This window comes from Chinchilla lanigera, unplaced genomic scaffold (assembly GCF_000276665.1).
Source record: "Chinchilla lanigera isolate Chin_1 unplaced genomic scaffold, ChiLan1.0 scaffold00006, whole genome shotgun sequence".
In the NCBI taxonomy this organism is placed as follows: Eukaryota; Metazoa; Chordata; class Mammalia; order Rodentia; family Chinchillidae; genus Chinchilla; species Chinchilla lanigera.
The window spans coordinates 33,516,829-33,538,101 of NW_004955407.1; the positions used below are offsets into that span (position 1 = coordinate 33,516,829).

Consider the following 21,273-nt stretch of genomic DNA (forward strand, 5'->3'; position numbering starts at 1 on the left):
CCTCTAAATAAATTTATTGTAACAGCAGCAATGTCCAATAACCCTGGACACTCCCAGCTTTCTTGTATCCCAGAGAGACTAGGAAGAGTCAGACTGTGAAATCAAACCTCTTCTCAAACTGTTCCAGTTGCCTGGACTGCTAAAAGAGGAAGAGTTGGTGTCTGGGTATTATTGCATCAGAACCTTGTCACAGAAGCACTAGCATCGTCACATTTCCCAGAGATATTCCCTGTAACAGTTCCACTGGTACTGGAAAAGTCAGCAGACAATGCCAGAAGTAAGGGTTGTGCAGATTGGACAACCCTTACTAGGTTCCACATAAGTGGGAAACTCCGTGGTCCCTGTACCGTGAATACTGAGCTCCATGATAGGACATGGTTGTGGCCCCTTGTCCACGTGAATCCTGAAAGGGAAGCATCTCTTTATTGGAAAACTAGACATTCGTCTTCCACAGAAGTGTCAAGGTTTGTTCACTGGCACAGACTTCATTATGAAATTAATTTCTTGCTCACATGTATTTGTAACCCCAGATGAATATTTGTGGCATTTTTGTGGCCACAGATACCTGTAGAATGGTAAAAATGGGGGTAAGCAGTGCTCTTTCTGTTTCAGCACTTATACTGTAAAAAGTGTCACATGTCTGTTTAGTGCCCTGTTTTTTGATATTTGCATTTGCATTTTACTGTTTAATACAGCCCTCAAGTGTTGTGCTGAAGTGCCGTGTAGTGTTCCTAAGCTCAAGAAAACTGATGTATCTTGTGAAGAAAATAAGGACAGATAATAGCCTGGAGTGCAGTGTTACTGAATCAATAGTATTTGGAAATAATATGTCTTTTAGAGGAAACCTGCACAAAATGGGGTTGTGTATTGACTGGTTGACAGAGCGCTATGACTAGAAGCTGACCTAACCCTGCATTTCCCCTGGGAGCAATGATTCAGTATTCTCTAATTCAGTCTTCCCAATGACTTTAGAGAACATAAGTAGTGCAAACAACAAGAATCAACTGTATTTGACTGTAATTTTTAGCTGTAGTAAAGGAAGAGATTTTAATTCGACCATTGTTCTTATTCTCCTGGTCTTATTTGTCTTTCACCATCCTGCCTCCTGTTTTCAACTACACATATTTTCATTCCTTACATCAGCGAGCTGTGTGTTCTCGGAGAGCCAGTGAACTCTCTGCAAGAACACTTAGAAATCCATGGCAGAAAGATTTGGTGGTGTGGCCAGAAATCCAGAACTGTAATAGCCTGGACACGGTGCTCCTGTTGCCTTCTAGCCTTAGAAGGAGCAGTTCTGGCGGTGGTGAGTAAAGGCTGTGGAAGAGGATAAGGAGATGAGTAGACTAGTGTTTTAGTTATCTTTTTCTTGTTGCTGAGACAAAATACTCAACACCCGAAGTTAAGAGAGGAAAGCTTTATTTGGCTCACAGTTTGTAGAGGTTTCAGTCCATAATTGACTGGCTCCAAAGCGAGGTGGCATGGCAGAGGAGCTCAAGAAAGGAGAAACGGTTCATGGCAGGCAGAAGGCAGCAAAAGCAGCAAGCAACAGGGACAGCAGCAGCCCTTACATTTTATCCGGGGTACCTACCCCTTAGGTCAGGTAGCATGCACACCCAGAGTGGGATACCCTTAATCCTAGCACCACTCCATGAATTAATCCCAGCATCACACCCTTGATCCCAGTACACACCCAGATCCAGCCAACTCCAAAAAGCCCCATCTGTGACCACCTGAGGCTTTGGGGGAACATCTAGATGCAAGCCATAATAGTAGCAACTCTGCTCTTAAGGTATACGAAAGCTCAGGGCTTTTCAAATACTCTTTAAATAAAATAAATTCTAATTACCTTTAAAATAACTGCCAAGGGTTGTTCATGCAGCAAAATCAAAAGGAATTTTAAAGTTCTGATTTTAGAAAATTAGCAAGTGGGTAAACATTTATTCCTCTTCCATACATCTCTTACCAGAACAAAATACAGTAGTATGGGGAAAATGATTTAATAAGTAAAATGTTCAAGAAATCTGTTGGGCCACTGCTGCTTTATACCTCCAAATCATAACATGAGTTGGAGTTAAACCTGTTCTGGTAAAACGTGATGCCACAGGACTGACTGTCCTCACAGCATACTTCATACTCTGTTGTGCTTCCTAAAGACACTAGAAACTAGAAACATTTTTTTAAAAGTTCAAACAGGCACCAAAGTACAGAAGATAACACAACCAATTGGAGGAACCTAACATTTCACTTCATGAGAGACTATATTTTTGCTGTCTATACCTCAGCTCCTTTAGAGAAATAAAGTGTTAGCTATAGATTTCAACAAATTCTCTCACCCTTGATTATCCTAGTCCTTCCTTCCCAGGAGATAACAATCATTGCTTTCGTACTTTTATAGTAACTCATAATATTGTTTTGTGGATTCCAGTTGCCTAAATGGATCATGGTAGGCAGCCTTCAGCAACATGCCTTGTTTTCATTCAGCACCACCCATTTTGCCCATGTGGGTACTTGTAGTCATAGGTCACTCGTTTGATGTCACAGTCTGTCTACTTGACTATTAATGAGCATTTCCAATCTGACAGTGTTGCAAGGAGTGCCGCAGGACGCTTACTGGTAGGTATCGCCTGCAACCTGTGTGCAAGTTCTCAGTAGAGGGTGACTTGCTGACACATTTGGTGTTTTTGCTTTTATCTTTAGGAGTTATTGACAAAGTCATTGGATTGATCTACATACCCTTCGGCAAGATTTGAGAGTTCTTGTTTTCAGCCAGCTCCCACTATGTGGTGTTATATTTTTAAAGAATTTCACCAGTATAAGAAGTGCCAAGGAGTGTCCCTTTTTTAAAAGTTATGTTTTCTTTCTTACTGCACATAAACTTATTTTCATAGTGACAGTCATCCTGTTTTCCCCCCGATAATTGCTTGTTTATATGCTTTGCTGATTTCCTTCCTGGATTGCCTGTCATTTTTCTAACCTAAGAAAACATAAAGTACTCACTATCTGCACAAGTGCAGTTCAGAAGAGTTTAGTACCACCGTCCTGCTTCCCTCTGCTGCTGACAGGAATGAACATTGTGAAAGCTTCTGGAAGCACCTTGAATTCATTCTTGCCTCACCCAGCACTCCACCCCTCCCACACACTGCCACACACTACCTTGAGAACCTTGGGACCAACATGACAATGCCCTTTGCTCTTGTTGATGAAGGTCACCATGAGAATTCCAGGATTCCAGATTATCCAACACCCCCAGCAACCCAAGCCCCACTCAGCTTTGACGCTTTTCCCTTTCCAGCCTGAAGCCTATTCTCAGTGCCTCAAGAACTCCCAGTCATCAGCCAAAGTCCCGATTGCTTCAACCTTCTCCGTAAACATTTCCTTCCTCTTGTTGCTTCAGTTGAAATTAGGATCTCAAGGCCCCAGTTTTCCCTGTAGCCCTCCCAGTAGTAGCTGTTACCTTTCCCATGATCCTTTGCCCAATAGGCCTCAAGGTAGGCCAGATATCAAACTGCTGTCCCTCTTGCTAGTCTAAGACCCCTAGGCTTGAATTTCATGCTATCAGACTAAGCCAGTGGTGGCGAACCTGTGGCACTCATGCTGCAGCCAGCTGTTTGTTATCTTTGAGCGCTTAAACGGTTCACTATCACTGGGCTAACCCGCTGAGTGTAGGTGGTCATCTAAGGACCCCAGGCCACATCTTCTTATTCCTTATAGACATAGCTCTAGATCACTGCTGTTACTCTTTTCAATCCAAGATCATGACTCAGTGATTTCAACATCCACCACTGGATCCTTTCCAATACCCTGGCCTCTTGGTTCCCTGATCTCTCCTCTTCCATCTACTCAGTCGTCTGCTCCCTGATAATATCTTAGACCTTGTCATTACCAACAGCTACATTATCTAAATTTCAAACATCTCTTTCTGTCCAGTTCGCTTCTGTTGGTCCTTTAGTGCCAACAATCCATTCTCACAATCTCACTGAGACGTACAAATCTTGCCATCTTATCCTCGTATCGCTCCTCATATCATCACATCCCTTCCTGCTAAAAGTCTGGGTCAGCTTTAAAGTCTGGGTCAGCTACTACTACCTCTCAGCTCTCTTCATCCTCCTTGTGGGGTTTCAAACCCTCCCTGAAGCCTGTATGTGTGCCCTGAATGTGGTGGAGAAGAACATCTTTGCTGACTGCTCTCTTGGCCACCAGCCACAGGTGGGTAGGTCTTTGGTGCTCCCTGATCCAGTGGTTCCCTGTCTTCCTAAGTAAATATCCCATCTTTCTCATCTCTTCAATCTTCCTGTACATTTTGGTTCTAATTTCACCCTCAGCTGAGGACCTTGCTCCCTATTTTATTGGAAAAATGAAGGGAACCAGAAGAAAAATTCCACAAATGTTCCAAACACATCTATTGTCCTTTTGTAACTGCAGCCACCATCTCCCCTCCTGGGTAAACTCATGTTGCCCTGCGGGCTCATGTGTCCCCTGTGCTCAAGGTTTGGTCCTCGCCTACCTGTTGTGGCCTTGCTGCAACAAATGTCCTCCTGCCTCTCTGCATCAGCAAACTGCCCATCTGATCATTCTCATCGGGAAAAAAAAATGCGTAATTCTTCCTGGAAAGAAATTCCTCAAGAATATTTTGTGTCATTTCCTCCCTTGTCAGTCTCTTTAATGAAAATACAAATAGGAAAAGAAAAGAAAATAGGGGAAAAGAAAAGAAAAGATGTGCAAGGCTTTGTAATGATGCGTTTTCCCTACTCTCCCTTAAGCACTCTCATATCAGGCTTTTGCCTTGACCCCATTCATTTGTGTCAAGATTTCTAACCCACCTGCTCCTCAGCCATTTTCATTCTCCCACCAACAGCAGTTAACACAGTTGCTCATTCCCTTCCCCTTGAAGTGTGTTATGGTTTGTGTCTGGATGTCCCCCCAAATCCTCATGCAGTCATGGGGTAGGCTTCTAGATTTTTGTTTGATTCATAGTCCAATGCTGGGATTGTGGGTGTGAGTGCTACACCGCCCTGGGGTGAATAGTTTGCATATGTAAGGGAGGGAAAGAGGCTGCTTGCCTCATCCTTTCTTGTTGCTTTTTTGCTTTTGCTATTTTCTTACGCCATGAACTGTTGCCCTCTGCCATGTGCCACTCTGCCCTGGAGCCACCCAAGTATGGACTGAAAGCTCCACAAACAGTGAACTAAATAAACATTTCCTTCCTTAATTTTAGGGGTCAGGTATTTTGTCTCAGCAATGAGAGAAAAATAACCAAGACAGAATTTGGTGCCGGAGAAGTGGGGTCATTGCTGTGACTGTACCTGACCATGTAGTTCAAGAGTCTTTGGAAATGGCTTGTGGGAAGTGTTTGGAAAGGTTTGGAGATGTCACCTGAAAGAGAAGAGCTCAAACTCCTTCGGCTGTATGGGAGATTCTGGTTAAAGCTCAGAAGACCAGAGGGCTGATAGAAATCCCCCCACTAAAGACCAGGCTCGAGAGGTTTCTGCTGGGAAGAAAGACAGCATTGGTTGTTGGACTGCAGATGATGTGTGTTATGGCTTGGCAGAAAGTTTGTCTGCATTTTGCTTGTGTCCAGAGACTTTGCCTGAGACTGAGATTAAGGGCGGCGGACTGATTAATCTGGCAAATGAAATTTCAAGGCAGTTGAATGTTGAGGCAGTGGCATGGCTATTGTTGGGGGCTTTTAGCCATATTTCTGTTGAGAACCAAGAACAAAGAGCCCAGCAGGATGATTTAAAATGTGAGTTTGGCCAGAAAGGAAGCTATAGTAAAGCTGTGGGCTGCAAAGATAGAGCTGAGGAGATTTCAAGTGCTGAGTAGGAACAGGAGAACACAAAAAATGGCCCGAGGGCATCACAAGAAGCAGCAAGTCTCTACCCTTTGCAGCCTCAAAACGGCAAAGGTGAAAGACTTTGCTTTGAGGAGAAAGCCACAGAGTGCTATGTTCCAGAATGGTGGCAGTGGCCTCACCAGGTTCGAGAATGGCAGTGGCATAGAGGATTTGTTCCTCAGAATTGTATTCAGAGTGCCCAGTGATCCAGGCACTCGACCCCTATGGCCAAGAGAGAGGAAAGCTTGGCTACTGCTTCAGGTGGCAGCAAACATTGGCATCATCCACATGGCACTGGTTTTAGGCACATAGAGAATGCATGAGTTCTGAGGTTAAGAAGGCTTCCACCTAGATTTCATTTATTTATTTATTTTTTGGTTTTTCTCCGGTACCGGGAACTGAACTCATGAGCTTGCACTTGCCAGGCAGGCGCTTTTGCCGCTGAGCTAAATCCCCAGCCCTCCACCTAGATTTCAGAAGGCCTGGGTGGCCAGGCAGTGTGCCTCTGAGAGGGCAGTGTGTGAAGCTGTGAGTGAGAAGCCTAAAGTGCAGTGGAGGCCTCAGAAGTTCGGAAAAGCCAGGAACATGGATTGTCTAAGGAAAGCTGCAAGGAGAAAGCAAAGTGGTCCCAAGAGAGAAGCCTTAGGATCTATAACCACCAGAAGTGCAATAGGGGTAGGCAGAGTCACGCAAGCCCTTTGGAACTCACAATGTGCCACAGATTGCTTCAGATGCTGGACATGGAACTATAGGACTGAATGTTTGCCCTGCTGAATGTTGGACTTGCTTTGGTTCCAGTGCTCTGTATCCCCCTGTTTGTACCTTTTGGAATGGTAATGTTTATTTTGTGCCATTGAATGTTGAAAGTGTTTAACTTTTCATTTGTATGGGGGCTTGCAGCTGAGAGTTTCCCTTACATCTGGGAAGAGACTTGGTACTTAGATTTTTCAGCAATGCTGAAACTGTTAGGGCTTTGGCAACTCTTGCAGATGGACTAAATGGTGTTTGTATAAAGGGAAGTGCATGAGTCTTTGTGGGGCCAGGGGTAGAATGCTATGGTTTGTGTCTGCATGTATCCCCAAATCCTCATGCAGTCATGGGGTGGGCTTCTAGATTTTTGATTGATTCATAGTCCAAAGCTGGGATTGTGGGTGTGAGGGCTACACCTGCCCTGGAGTGGATAGTTTGCATACAGTATAAGGGAGGAAAAGAGGCTGCTTGCCTCACTCCTGCCCTTTTGCCCTTTTGCTATCTTCCACCACCATGAACTGTTGCCTCAGCCATGTGCCACTCTGCCTTGGAGCCAAGTATGGACTGAAACCTCCACAAACTGTGAGCTAACTAAACCTTTCCTTCCTTAATTTTGGGTGTCAGGTATTTTGTCTCAGCAATGAGAGAAAGGTAACCAAGACAAAGTGCCTCTTTGGCTTGGGTGTTGGCCAGCCAGACCTGTTCGCTCTGATTCTGGACTCTTCCATTGCCTCCTTCGCTGGTTCCTCTTCATTTCTTCCTCTTGGTGTTGGAGTACTCTAGGCCAGGCTGTCTACTCTCACCCCTCTGGTGATTTCACCCAGCCTCTCATTTTAAATGCCATTTGTGTGTATACTAAGTATTCCCAATTTCTCTCCTCAGCCTGGATTTCTCTCTAGGCTCCCCATGGTATCTCTGACAGCCTACATGCATTTTCCCTTGAAAACCAAACAGGCATTTGAACTTCTGTCCACAACTTGAGTCCCTGCCTCCTTCTCAGGCCTGCTTTTCCAAGTCTTCCCACTTGTACTGGCTTAAGCTGAAGATCTTGGAATCATCCTGGAGCTCTTCTTTTTCTCTCCCAACCCACATCTAGTCTTCTGGGAGAAACTCATTGTCTCCCCTTCAAGACATATCTAGCATCCATCAACTTATCACCTCCACTGCCACCACCAGCACCTAACCACACCCTCTCTGTCCTAGATCATAACTAGAGCCCCTTGCTTTAGTTTCCCGGGTCTAATATAACAAAGGACTACACGGCACCGTGGAGGGCTTGCCGTTATAGTGCTGTCCTGCTGAGAAGTTGTCCCTTCCAGGCAGATAAATCAAAATTGGTAGATCCATTTTATCTTGCCTCGTAAACCTCTCGGGACTGCTGTAAGGAATGGTTCTGTGACTAGGGGCTGCTTTTGAACTTGGTTTGCAGTGATAGTGACAGCCAAACGCTGTGAAAGATGAAGCTGTCCAGAGAAAGAGGAGCATGTTGATCCCTGGGTATCCACCCATCTTCCATGTTATTGTGTGAATAAAAAGGAATTTACGGAGACAGTCAAGATATAATTTGTTGTCTTTCTTTTAAAAAAGGAGAAAGAAAATCTTTTAAAAAAAGAAAGGAGAAAAGAACAAAATAGTGTGTACCACGTATGAGTGTTAGTTATATCAGAAGACAGTGGTGATGGGTATTTTTTACTTTCTTCTTTTTAAACTACAGTTTCTAATTTCAAAAACAAGGATCATGTGCTAAAAGCACATTAGAAAAAGTTTCAATAACAATTCAGAAAAGTTGAGCAAGCAAAATTATATGAGAATAACCTAAAGGGTCATCAGAGCAAACCTTCCTTCATTGCAAACATGTGAGCAATGCCAACCTTTTATTTAGAGATAGCTAATGTGATTTGGAAGATAGCATGCCTGGTTTATGAAGTCAGTGTCCCTGGGGCCTTATTATGCTCTTTCTGGTCTTACAAGAGACCCAAGAGGTTCTCAGCAAAACATAACTAATAATAAAATTAAAATGATAAGACTTTGTATTTTTTAGCCTAACAGAAATCGTGGCTTAAAAATTGCCTTTAAGTTTATAAAGAGTATTAGATGATGACATTGATCAATTGTTAACTGTTTTCACAGAGGACAGAGCTAGAAGAAATGGCCCTAAATTGATCAAGAGCTTGGAGTAGAGATCCTTGACTAGGAGGCTAGTGAGACCCTGGTGTGGGGAGACAGTAGGCTGCCTTAATCTCAGGGGGACTAAATACAGGAAATACCATCTGTCATAGAAAGTCTAGGGGAGATCTCTTCAGTAGGCTTGCCAGAAGGTTCCTTGAAGTTCCTATTCTGTGCTGGCTTGATGAAGGTGTAAATTCAGTTGGTCCATTTCTGAACAACCTGTCCTGGAACTTGAAGTGTCTGTGTTCTTGGCCAGGACTGGCTTCAAGAGAGCTGGTGGCCATCTGTGTGGCTGGAGGGCTGCCAGCATACAACTCCTATTGTTGAGTCATGCTGTGTGAAATCTTGCCAGGTGACAATCATATTTGGGGGGGTCATCAAGTGCCCAATGGCATGTGAGTGATGCATGTATGGTTCTCTTTTTACTATTCATTTTTGTAAATTTAAGAATAAATTTGAAGATTTTGAGATAACTGATTTAGAGTTTTTTCTCTTGAGGCATTGTTTAGAAATCTTAACTATAACTTAAAAATAAGGCAGAGAGGCATGTCCTCTCAATGTCATACTGGGACGTTGTTTAATAGATTTACCCAATGATAGTTTAATTCTTGAGGAGAATATGCTTGAATTTGACTTTACTTTTACCAGTTGATAAGCCCAGACACAGTACATATACATGCTAACTTGTTGATTTCTGTCCCTTAGCAAAGAGAACCACAAGGGGTATGGTCTCATTTCCACGTAGGTCATTAACCAGTTTCATGTGTAACTTCTCAATCATTCTACCATTCTGTTTTGTTCTTAAATACTGGTAAGTTTCCACAAATGCTCTTGGACCCTTCTTAACTATCCTCCTGGTTTAGTGAGTTAAATATTCATTTTATATTTGTATAAGAGTCATGTGTCTAACTTTTGAAACAATCCTGCAACAGGAAGGAGAAGAAACACAAGGGCCATAGGTTGAAGAGCACAATATGGATTCCTAGCTGGATGTGGTGAGTACAGTACACAGTTATTGCCTGAAGGAGGAGGATGACTCAAGGCTCAGCTCGCCTGTGACTGGACAACCCCTAGGTGAGAAAGAGAGCATTGGTTTTTTTTTTTTTTTTTCCCTGCCTAATAGCCTGCTGAGAGCAAGGTTGATAGAAGGGGGTGTGGTGCAGCCAGGGCCAATAGAATAGTAGGATGGGATTCCCTTGCAGCACTGAGGAGTAGAGCCAGAGCCTCCACACTGAGCTACATCTCCAGCCCTTTAAAAAAAGTCTTTCATTTTGAGACAGAGTCTTGCTCAGTTGCCTAGGTTGGCCTTGAACTGATGATCCTCCTGCCTCAGACTCCCAAGAGTTGAGAATACAGGTGTGCACCGCCACAACCAGCTAAGAGGGGACTTCTTAGTGCCATTAGGATTAAGATTCTGAAAAAAATCCTGACAGATGCCAAGGTCGAGGTGGAGAAGGAAATTTCAGAGGTGGGGAAACTTGGGGAAACGAGGTCAGGGTGTGGCTCTAGAAAAGTGGGCTGAATTTCACTGGAACAAAAGACATCAGGTGGAGAGTGGCTGGGAGCTGTAGAAGCCACCTGTAGTGGCGCCAAACTCTTCCTCAGGGATGGCCACAGGAGCACCTGCCCTTGGTGGCCTGGTGGGAAGAGGATAGCTTGGAGGAGAGCCAGGCTTTCCTCAACTATGGCTTGATGAGGGTAGATTTATAGAGGTCACAACATGACAGGGATGAGGAACAAGGGTGCTATAAGAGCTGGGGGGGAGCAAGAACCTATGAGAGAACTGGTGACCCCAGGGGCTAACATTCTGGACCACTTCCTATAGTTTTTAAGATGCCATGCACGAGTGCAAAAAGTCAGCCAGAAGGTGCTCAACCACCACTACAATTACTTGGGTGACACAACCAAAGGGTCTGAGTGTCTGAATGACATTGAGGTCCACTTTGCTGCCCAAAGGCACAGAGGCATGGGTTAACCTCAGACACCAACTTGTATGGAGCAGACATTCCATTCTAGAACTTTCTCTGGAAACAGCCTGCTGTATCTCACAGGGGTCCATGGATGAGGAAAGCTAAAGAGGAATGGTCCCCCTTCTCAAGCAACATGCCAGGTCTTTGGAATCTCACGGACCTGCCTGGCTGCATCGTGCTATTGGCTGGCTATCGTCAGACTATTAAATTCCATACCTCTCTTCCCACTGGGGCTGCCACATGCACTGATGACCCCTGGCTACTGCAGGTTTGGGGACCCCACTCAAGGTGTGAGCTTCTCAGAAGCACCCCAAGTAAGACAGTGCCTGTTCCTCTGCACTCATGCGTGGTTGTTGCTCTACCCCACACGCCCCTTGGCCACGGCTGCAAATTCCAATTTTATCTCTTGTGGTTTTAAGCCTGTTTGCTTTTGATTATGGTTCAGTTTTGAAAGGGAAGAGACACACACTCCAGCTCTCTTTTTTCTTTCTCAGATGGAGTAATAAACCTTATTTATAGTGGAATTATTTCCTTCCGTGGTGGCACATTTGATTTTATTATTCTACCTCATTTCATTTTGGATTGCAGAAAGGAGGAAACACATAAAAGATAGATATTCTGGCTCACTCCACCTCCCTTGTAGCTGACTGTAGGAAAAATAGATGTAACAATCTGTTAGTCACCTCGTACCATGACACTTTTTTGCTTCTGACCAACAGAACTGTACTTTATGTTCCAAAGAATTTTTCACGTGAACCCTGTTAGTTCAACATAAGATTCAAGGTATGAGTGTCAATGGTGGACACCTCTAGTCACAGAGATTTGGGAGGCTGAGACAGAAGGAGCACTTGAGCCCAGGAGTTCCAGGTCCACCTGGACAACACAGACCTCATATCAAAAAGACAAGATTCAAAATATGGCCAACCTCAACATGACACTGTAAGTTTGCTTCTTCTATCACTGATAGCTCTCTCCAAAGCTGCAATATGCTGCTACATAGCACGATCATTTGAGCTGGAAAGTTTGGAGCATGATTTTATTTTGCTTTTGCGCCTATCTATTTGAACTGGTTGAAAGTATGGTTTAACTCCAGGTATTTTGGTAGAGGATTTGGTCACAGCTACCTTGGCTCCCTGAATTACTTCACCTGACCTTTGCTTTTTTATGCTTAGGAAAAGGTCACAGAAGACCTCTCCTCTTGGAATCAAAGAGTTTCCTAAATTGCTCAGATAGGTTTGAAAAAGATTTGGTTTTATTTCTTATAAAGCTTGGTCATGTGTCCTAAATTCTTATTTTGAATTCATATTTCTTATTTTCTCATGGTTTTTGCAGTGTTGTGTGTAGTAGGTATAGTCATGCATTGCTGAATGGTGGGGTTAAATTCTATGGAATGGATCATTTTGGTTTTTTTTGTTTTTTTTTTTTTTTTTTGGTTTTTTGGTTTTTCTCCGGTACCAGGAACTGAACTCACGACCTTGTGCTTGCCAGGCAGGCGCTTTGCCGCTGAGCTAAATCCCCAGCCCGGATCATTTTGATACTGTGAACATCACACAGTGTACCTATACAGACTAAAATGGCTTCGGTGTCACTAGTGATATGATCTATGAGACCATCCTCATAGATGCAATCTGTCATTGACTGAAATCTTGCTATGTGGAACTAAAATAAGGGACTTCTTTTCTACCTTCATTTCTAGGAGAGAAAAGAGGATCTCAGGAGAAAGCACAGCCTTGCCCGAAGTCCTCTCAATTTAGGGGAAGGGTTTTGATTAAACTATGTTGCTTGTGTTTCTATTTGTACAGATAAAAGGGAAGCTGAATTTTACCAATTTGTACTGCTCTCCAGGAAAGAGGTGGGCATGCTGAATTTCCCACTTTTCTGTAGCTCACTTGCTCTTCAGTTTGCTTAAAAAGCCTCCTACCAATGTGGAGAAATTGGAACCCTTATACACTGCTGGCGGGAATATAAAATGGTACAGTTGCTTTGGAAAACAGTCTGGCAGTTCCTCAAGAAAGTCAAACAGAGTTAGCATATAACCCAGAAATTCCACTCCTAGGTGTATATACCCAGGAGAACTGAAAAACATATGTCCATACAAATGTTCCACACAGACATTCATGGCAGCATTAATCACAATAGTCCGGAAGTGGAGATCACCCAAATGTCCATCCAGGGATGAGTAGGCAAATGATGTATAATCTACCCATACAGCTGAATGGTCTTTGCAGCAAAGAGGAATGCAATATGGATACATGTACAGCATGGGCAAACCTTGAAAACGTTGCGTTAAGAAATAGAATTCAGTCCCCAAAGACTCCATATTGTATGATTCCATTCATAAGAAAATGTACCAAAGGTGTGACTCCATAGAGAGAAGATGGACTAGTGGGGGCGTCTGAGACAAGTGGGGAGTGACAGCTAGTCAGGGTGGGCTTCCTTTCTAGAGTGATGAAACTGTTCTAAAATTGGTCATGGTGATGGCTACTCGCCTCTGTGATCACACTGAAAGCCACTGACTTGTGTATTCTAAATGGGTGGGCTCTGTGTCCTGGGAATTGTATCCAATGGAGCTTTTATTTTAAAAGGGAAGGGTCTTAAAACTCCTGATCCTAATATGGCAGATGACAGAAGATGTGGGAGCAATCTCAGCTCGTTGTGGGAACTTCTGAATTTACTTTTCTCAGGAGATACAGAGTGTGCTGGGGTTGAACCATGTCAGGACCTCTGCTTGCAGGGGGGATTTTGGGAAGAGAAGACACGGACACTTCAGATGTCCACCAGGGATATGTCTCAGGCTGCACTGCCCTGGTTGTCTACAGGTTTACAGCCCCAGGCAGGTGGGTGGGTTACTGCATTTTTGACTCCTAGAGTCTTACACTCGCATAGCCATGTGGCCAGAGGAGTAAAGGCCACCAAGAGGCCTCCTCATCACTCAAGCAGATGTTATTAAGTGACCATTCTTTTTATTTTATGACACTAAGCTTTTGTCCATAAATTACAGATTGCGTTAGGAATTATAGCAAGGTGTCTAAATCAAAACTGGAACATAAGCTGTTGAGCCATTTTTTAAAACTTTAAATCAAGAACTCTATTTATACACATGTAATAATAATAATACTGCTCATTTATTATAGCTATTGTTCTATGTATCACATGATAATCTTCAAAAATAATTGTTAACATCCCCACTTTCTGTTGAGGAAACTGAGTTTAAAAAAAAAAACACAATACTTCTGGAAAATTCTGCCCCAAAGCCTGGCCCACGTCCCTGTACTACCGTCTGCCTACATACATCTTCTGAAATGTGTGACACTTGCCTCATCTGCAGACATGCAACATCTCCCGCAGGATGCACTTGACCTCAGGCAGGGTGGGAAGAACGGGGGAATGTTGAGAAGATGCCCCAGTGATGCCAAGGTGGCATCTTCAGACATGTGACCCCCAAAAATGTGACTTTGCTGTATGTTTTGATCACACCTTGTATTTATCTGTGTTTGACTTTACTGAGCCTTGGATTATTCGTGAGATCTAACATCTGCTTTGTGGTGCCCATTCCACCATTTTCAGACATGCAGTATCTGAAAGTGAGGGCTGCTCCTTGCAGTTCCCAGCCTGGGCTGCTCTTCCTGTGCAAGACCCAGAGCTCCAGCCCTGATGTCTACAGAGGGGGTGATCAGAAAATACGGTGACTATCATAAATTTTAAAAAATGTATCACAGTAAAAAACATATTGCCAAGGATGATGGGATATGTGTGTTCAAAGTGCGGGAAGGTGTTTGAATAATTTGAGGGAGGTTAATGCTGATAGATTTCTTCTTGTAATTTTTTTAAAAATTTAGACCTTCATTCTATGTTTTGATAACACCTTGTATTTGTCTGTGTTTGACTTTACTGAGCCTTGGACTGTTCTTGAGAAGCAGCATCTGCTCAATGCTTTGTGATGCCTGTTCATCTCTGGCCTGTCTGGTTACGAGCTTGGCTGTATTACATTTTTGTTATATTTTGTTCTCATGCCCCCTATCTGGAATTTGGAAGTTTCACCAGATTATGTCCAGGCATGATTCTCTCTTTTGCTCTTCAGGTTATTGTTAATCTTACACAGTGCTTACATTCTGGTCCCCAGATTGGTCTTTATTTAGTTAAAGAGCATTTTCTGTTTATTTTTCAAGTTTGAATCCTTATATCGTTTTCCCCTCTTGTTTTGGAAACCCTGAATATTTAGAAGTCAATATTCTCCTAGCATCCAATACTCTTGAATGTGTACTCCTTCGCTGTTTCATTCACGATTTTCATTTCACTGAATCTTCACTCTATGCTCTGAGAAAGTTGTTGTTAGTTCTAGTCAGCTTGTTCACGGACACTATGAAGAGAAACTTCAAGGCTGAAAGATAGCTTTAAGTTGTTGGCCCTTTGGCTTTTTTGTGCTAATTGTTTGGGGGTGCTTCACACTGGAAGGCAATAGGATCCCAAGCCCCTTGATGGGGAGATCATCTTGGTACAAGGACAGCTCCAGACTGATAGGCTCACCCAGGCAGCAATTTTCAGTCTGACCAATGCTGGGATGAAACCAGCTTCTAGGGGGAGGAGCAGAGTTGACAGTTTGGATTGAGTTTATCCTTCTTGGTTGTTTCCCAGAATTGCTTCTCTTTCCCATTAGAGTTCTGTTTGCAGACCCCCCAGGCTTGCCACCTGTTCTGGCTATTATAGCTCTTTGTTCCTGGATTGGCTTCCTCACAAGCCTGGGAGTTCCATCCACCTTTGTCTCTGTTTTAGTTTGTTTGTACTACCATAAGTCACCATGGTCTGGGTGGCTTAAACAACAGAAATTTACATTTATCACAATCCTAGAGGCTGGAAGGCTGAGACCAAGGTGACAGAAGGCTTGGTTTCTCCTAAGGCCTCTCTTTGGCTTGCAGATAGCCACCTTCTCGCCGTGTCCTCCTATGGCCTTTCCTCTGTGTGCACATCGCTGGTGTCTTCCTGTGTCCAAGTCTTCTCATAAAGACCCCTCTTAGATTGGATTCAAATTCACCCTAATGACCTCATTTTAACTTAGTCACCTCTTTAAATGTCTCCAAATACCGTCGTATTCTGAAGTAGTGGGGGTTAGGACTTCAAATTATGAGTTTTAGAGGAACATACTTTGGTTTATAACACACTCCTAGGGTTTAGTGAAGGCTTGGCTTATAATAGATGCTTGATAAATGTTAGTTGGGTGCCTGAATCAACCTCTCCCATTTTGTTCTCTGTGCCAATTCTGATTTTCAAGAAAACTGTGTTGCCTAGGGTGGTACCATTTTTTCTTAAGATAAATGAAAAGAACCCTCTTTACTATTCATTTTGTTCCTTAGCCAGTGATATATATATTTTTTTATAAACAATTCTATTGTAGTGTGAATATATGATCTTTTCTCTCCCTAGAGTATTCTTTTGTTGCACGATGAGGTAACAAATTCTATGCCTGAAGTCGAATTCAGCCCATAGTGTCTGTGACAAAGCCCCTGGATTTTTCACAGCAGCCCTATCTGTGTTGTCTATGGGAATCTGAAACATATTACTGCGTGCTGGACTTACCTTCCTTGGGAATTTGGCTCCTTTTAAATTTCTAAATGAATTTTCTTCATATCCTCATATTTATTTCTGTGCTCTACCTTAAGCTCTGACTAATTTGAATTTTTCCAAAAGCGTAGAGAAATGTACTATTCCAATTATGTCAGTTATTTATACTTGTTCTTTTAGTTTATAATAATGAAAAGATGGAACTAAAAATTTTCTCTTTGGTTATTTTATTCTTTGGCATTCTTCATTCCTGTACTTTTCTTTCAGACTCCTCATTGAATTTTTGATCTCTGAAACAGCCATTTGAAATAGCTATCCAGTGGTATATGTATCCACCGCAGAGTTTGTTGCCAAGCATACGAAATGAATGGAGTCCTTATTCAAATGTTGAATGTCTGCAGAGCACAGTCTATGTATAGAACTGAGACAGATCTGCACTAGGGTTCCATGATAGATTATCATCAAGATGATGGCTTCCAGTGGATTGAGAATTTCATTGAAATTAATACCTCACCAATGCTACCTAGTCAAAGAATATGATTCTCTTTTCTGCATAGTCTCAAGAGGCTATCAAAGCTCATGGCATCCTGACCATTCTGAAACACTTGCTGTGTAACCCACGCTTCCCTGGCTTGTGAGGGTGCCTTTCCATCTGCCAAAAACACTCTTCCTTGCCTGCTTACTGGGAAACTTTCCTGAGCCCAAACTAGCTTGGTTGTTCGCCAAGGGCTTTCAAAGATCCTAGCTGCTCCTCCTGAGCAGACAAAATACTGATTTGCAACTGACTGTTGATAATGTCTGTCCTTCCCTTGGCTAAGGATCTTTGCTGTGCCAGGGACCTATTTGGCCATTGATGAAGCCTGAAGATCTTATGTGAGAATCATGTTTTAAATGCATAAAATAAAACACACTGGGTTCTTCCGGTTTAGAGCAAAATGGAGAAGTGCATTCCACTCTCTCTCCCAGTGCACACTGCCATGCCAAGATGACACAGAATTCAAAATAGCTATTATAAAAATATAACAAGATACAATGTAAACATTCTGGAAATGAATGAAAGGATAAAATGTCTTAGAAAAGCCTAGGGATGTAGCTCAGTGGTAATATGCTCCCATACAGAATGCATGCAATAAAGGCTCTGAAAAGTCACTGTTAGATTGGTGAAGAAAATAGAATCTCAGGTCCTGCTGACCTGGTATTGTAATAAGTTACCATTTTTCTCTTTCAGAATTGCTTGGCCTAGATTCAACGCAACCCAAAATACAGAAGTGGACACTGGTGCAAACAGAGACATCCCTGGGAGAAATCTCATTCATTCATTCATTCATTCATTCATTCATTCATTCATTCATCTTCCCATTCTCTTTTTCCCTAGCCCCCAGGTAACACTCTGATGGAGCCTAAGATTCCCGGGGGAGGAGGAATCTTCCCTGTGATCAGGGGAACTGCAGGAGAGGGAGGGAAAAACCCTAATTCTTTTTCTCTCTGTCCTCCTACTAATTGTCCCATAATACAGATATACTTGTCGGAAGTATATAGCAGACCAGGCTAAGTAAAGCCCCTCCTTTCTGGCCATAGGACCAAAATGCCTAGCTCCTTGGGAACTAGAAATTGTCAGAGAGAAGGAAGGGCTAGGAAAAGAAACCCTAAAAAGTTGTTTATAAAGTTTTGGGCTCAATCGTGAGATGTACAAAAATAGACCTGACCTTAAATAGCACACCATTAATTTTGAGAACTGAACTACAAAACAAACTATTGCTTGGGGCCCAGACTGGACATGGGACACCATACTTGTACAAAAGGACAGACCTGAAGTCTTGGAAAATAGAACTGATATTGAAACCACAACTCATAGAAGACTGGTTGGAACTTGTGACCTGACCTCAAGCAGGTAACAAAGCAACATTCTCCAGACTTTAATGAGCTCTAGAGTCCTATAATCATCAAAATGTCCCAGGTACAATAAAAATTTCTCAGCACATATGAAGAACTGACAAATTTCATTGTGTACAGGAAAAGACAATAAAAACATCAATACCAAGATAATGCAGAATTCAAAATAGCTATTATAAAAATATTACAATATATAATGTAAACATTCTTCAAGTGAATGAAAGGATAAAATGTCTTAGAAAAGGCTAGGATGTAGCTCAGGGGTAGTATGCTTGTCTACCATATACAAAGCCCCAAGTCCCACTGCCTCTCCCATCACAAAAAAAGCATTAGAAAATAAATTAAAAATATGAAGAAGAACCAGGAGGAAATTTTAGAAACAAAGACTAATATAACAAATAAAAATCTCATTGGTTAGGCTTAATAGCAGAATTGAGATGGCAAAGAGTCAGTAAACATCAATAAAAATTATAAAATCTAAGCAATACCAAAAAAAGATTGCAAAATAAAGAACAGAGCTTCATGAACCTGTGAGGAGATAACAAAACAATCAACAGCTTTGTCAAAGGAGTCCTAGAAAGAAAGGAGAAAGAATCTGGTGTATAAGAAAATCTTAAGAAAGAATGACTATTCCCCAAATTTGGAGAAAAATATAAATCTGCAGATTTCAGAAAATTCCAAACAAAATCCATGCCCATGCATATTGTTACCAAACTGCAGAAAACTCAAGAAAAAATATTTAAAACAGCTAGAGAAAACACATAACTTCTAAGAGAATGTGATTGAAATTGCTACAGATTTTTCCAGAAGGAAAAACATTTTCAAAGTGCTGAAAGAAAAGAACTGTCAACCCATAAATCTACAGCTAGTAAAAATATCCTTCAGGAATAAAGAAGTGAAGCCATTTTCAAGTGAAGGACTACTAAGAGATTTCATTGTCATTAGCCTGCATTTTCTAGAAAGTAGGAATATCAGGAAGATATGAAGGAAGCCAACAAAATGGTAAACACCTGGGTAAATACCCTAGACTTTCTTCTTGAGTCCTTTAGAATATAATTGATGGTTGGAAGGAAGAGGTTTAATATTGTCTAGTGGGGGTTTTAATAGATGCAGCTGTAACAAGACAAGCACAACATAAAGGAACCTTCTATGTTGAAAACACACTACTTGAGAAGGTAAAATAGTGATTCTACACAGACTGTGAAAAGTTAAGTATGTATATTTTAATCCCTAAAATAAATACTTTAAAATTACACAAAGAGATATTTAGCAAAAAGACAAGAGATGAAATAGAAAAATAAAAACTATTCTAACCTAAAGAAGAAAAGAAAAGGGAAAATTCAAAAACTAAAAACAGAAAATAAATAATAAAATGGTAGACATAAATAAAAACAATAATTACATTAAATGTAAATGGACTAGATATACCAATTAAATGTACATATTACTATACATCAGTGATATATTTATCACTAATAAAAATATCACTAGTTAGGAGAAAGCTAATGTGGATATAAATAATAGTAGACAAAGTAGAGTCCAGAGCAAACAAAGTTTCCAGGGATTAAAATGGATAATATATAATGCTTTTCATTAAGAAGACATAATGAAGCCTGTTATGGTGGTGCATACCTGTAATCCCAGCACCCAGGAGCTGAGGCAAGAGGATTGCTGTAAATTTAAGGCCAAACTGGACTATTTAGCAAGACCCTGACTCAGAAAAGAAAAAGAGGAAGACACAACAATTCTAAATGTGTATGTACCAAACAACAGAATAGAAAATACATGACACAAAACCTAACAGAACTAAGAAATAGGGAAATCCACAATTACAGTTACAGATTTTAGTGTTCTCTCAGTAATCAACAGAGCTCAGTACACATAAAATCAGCAAGGGTATATAGTTTACAGAACCAAATAATACTATAAACAGCGGTTCTAATTAACATTTATAGAACACACCACTGAATAGCATCAGAATACACATTCTTCTCAAGTTCACATGGGATATTCATCACAATATATCGTATCCTGTGTCATAAGACAGATTTTTAACAAACTTAAAAGACTTCAAATGTTATAAAATATTTTCTCTGACCCTAATGAAATTAGACTAGAAATCAATAACAGATAAGAAAATTTCCATATCTTTGGAAATTAAACAACACATTTAAAAATAATTCATGGATAAAAGACCAAGTCTCACAGAAATTAGAAAGTATTTTCAAATGAATAAATATGAAATATATCAAAATTTGGAGAATGCTGGTAACAGTACTTACTGGGAAATGTATATAACTAAAATGCTCATATTGAAAAGAGAAAAATATCAAATCTTAAGAACTTAGAAAAATAAGAGCAAAACAAAACCGAAACAAGTAAAGAAAGGTAGTATTAAAAATAAAAGCATAACTCAACAAAATTGAAAATAATTTCAAAAGCAGAAAAATAAATCGAAATTTGATCTTTGAGAAATTTAATGAAATTGATGAACCTCTAACATGGCTGGCAATGAGAGAGAGAGAGAGAGAGAGAGAGAGAGAGAGAGAGAGAGAGAGAGAGAGAGGGAGAGAGAGAGACCACAAGTCACCAATACCAGGAATGAAAAGGGGTTATTGCTACAGATTCTGCTCATAAATTTCACAACTTAAATAAAACGGAAAAATTCTGCAAAAAACCCCTACAAATTATCAAAACATCCAAAATAGCACGTAGATAACTGGAGTAGCCCTATTACTGTTCTAAAAACTGAATTTACAATTTAAAACCCTCTATAAAAAGAATTTCCAAGCTCAGGTTCTAGCACTCAGGATACAGCATGTGCTACCAAATATTTAAAAGAGAAATACAATGTACTCTATATAATCTTTTCCAAGAAACAGAAGAGGAGGGTTTACTTCTCAAATTATTTTATAAGATACCAAAACCAGAGAAAGATGGTGCAATCCTTGTAGAGGATAATATTCCTCATGAACACACTGAAAAAGTCCTCAGCAAAATATTAGCAAATATTCAGCAGTACATAAACATATCAAGAGACGTTCAACATTATCAACCATTAGAGAATTACAAATCAAAACCCTGATAAGATACAGCCAC

At 41.2% G+C, this 21,273-nt stretch overlaps 1 long non-coding RNA gene across 1 annotated transcript; it reads left to right on the plus strand.

Annotated features, from left to right (window-relative positions):
* Positions 1–257: 257 nt before the first annotated feature.
* Positions 258–19,450, plus strand: LOC102026292. Its single transcript, XR_259601.2, has 6 exons — positions 258–464; positions 9,685–9,826; positions 11,442–11,661; positions 12,525–12,574; positions 14,290–14,407; positions 17,510–19,450. It is a non-coding gene; the product is annotated as an uncharacterized LOC102026292 (long non-coding RNA).
* Positions 19,451–21,273: the final 1,823 nt, after the last annotated feature.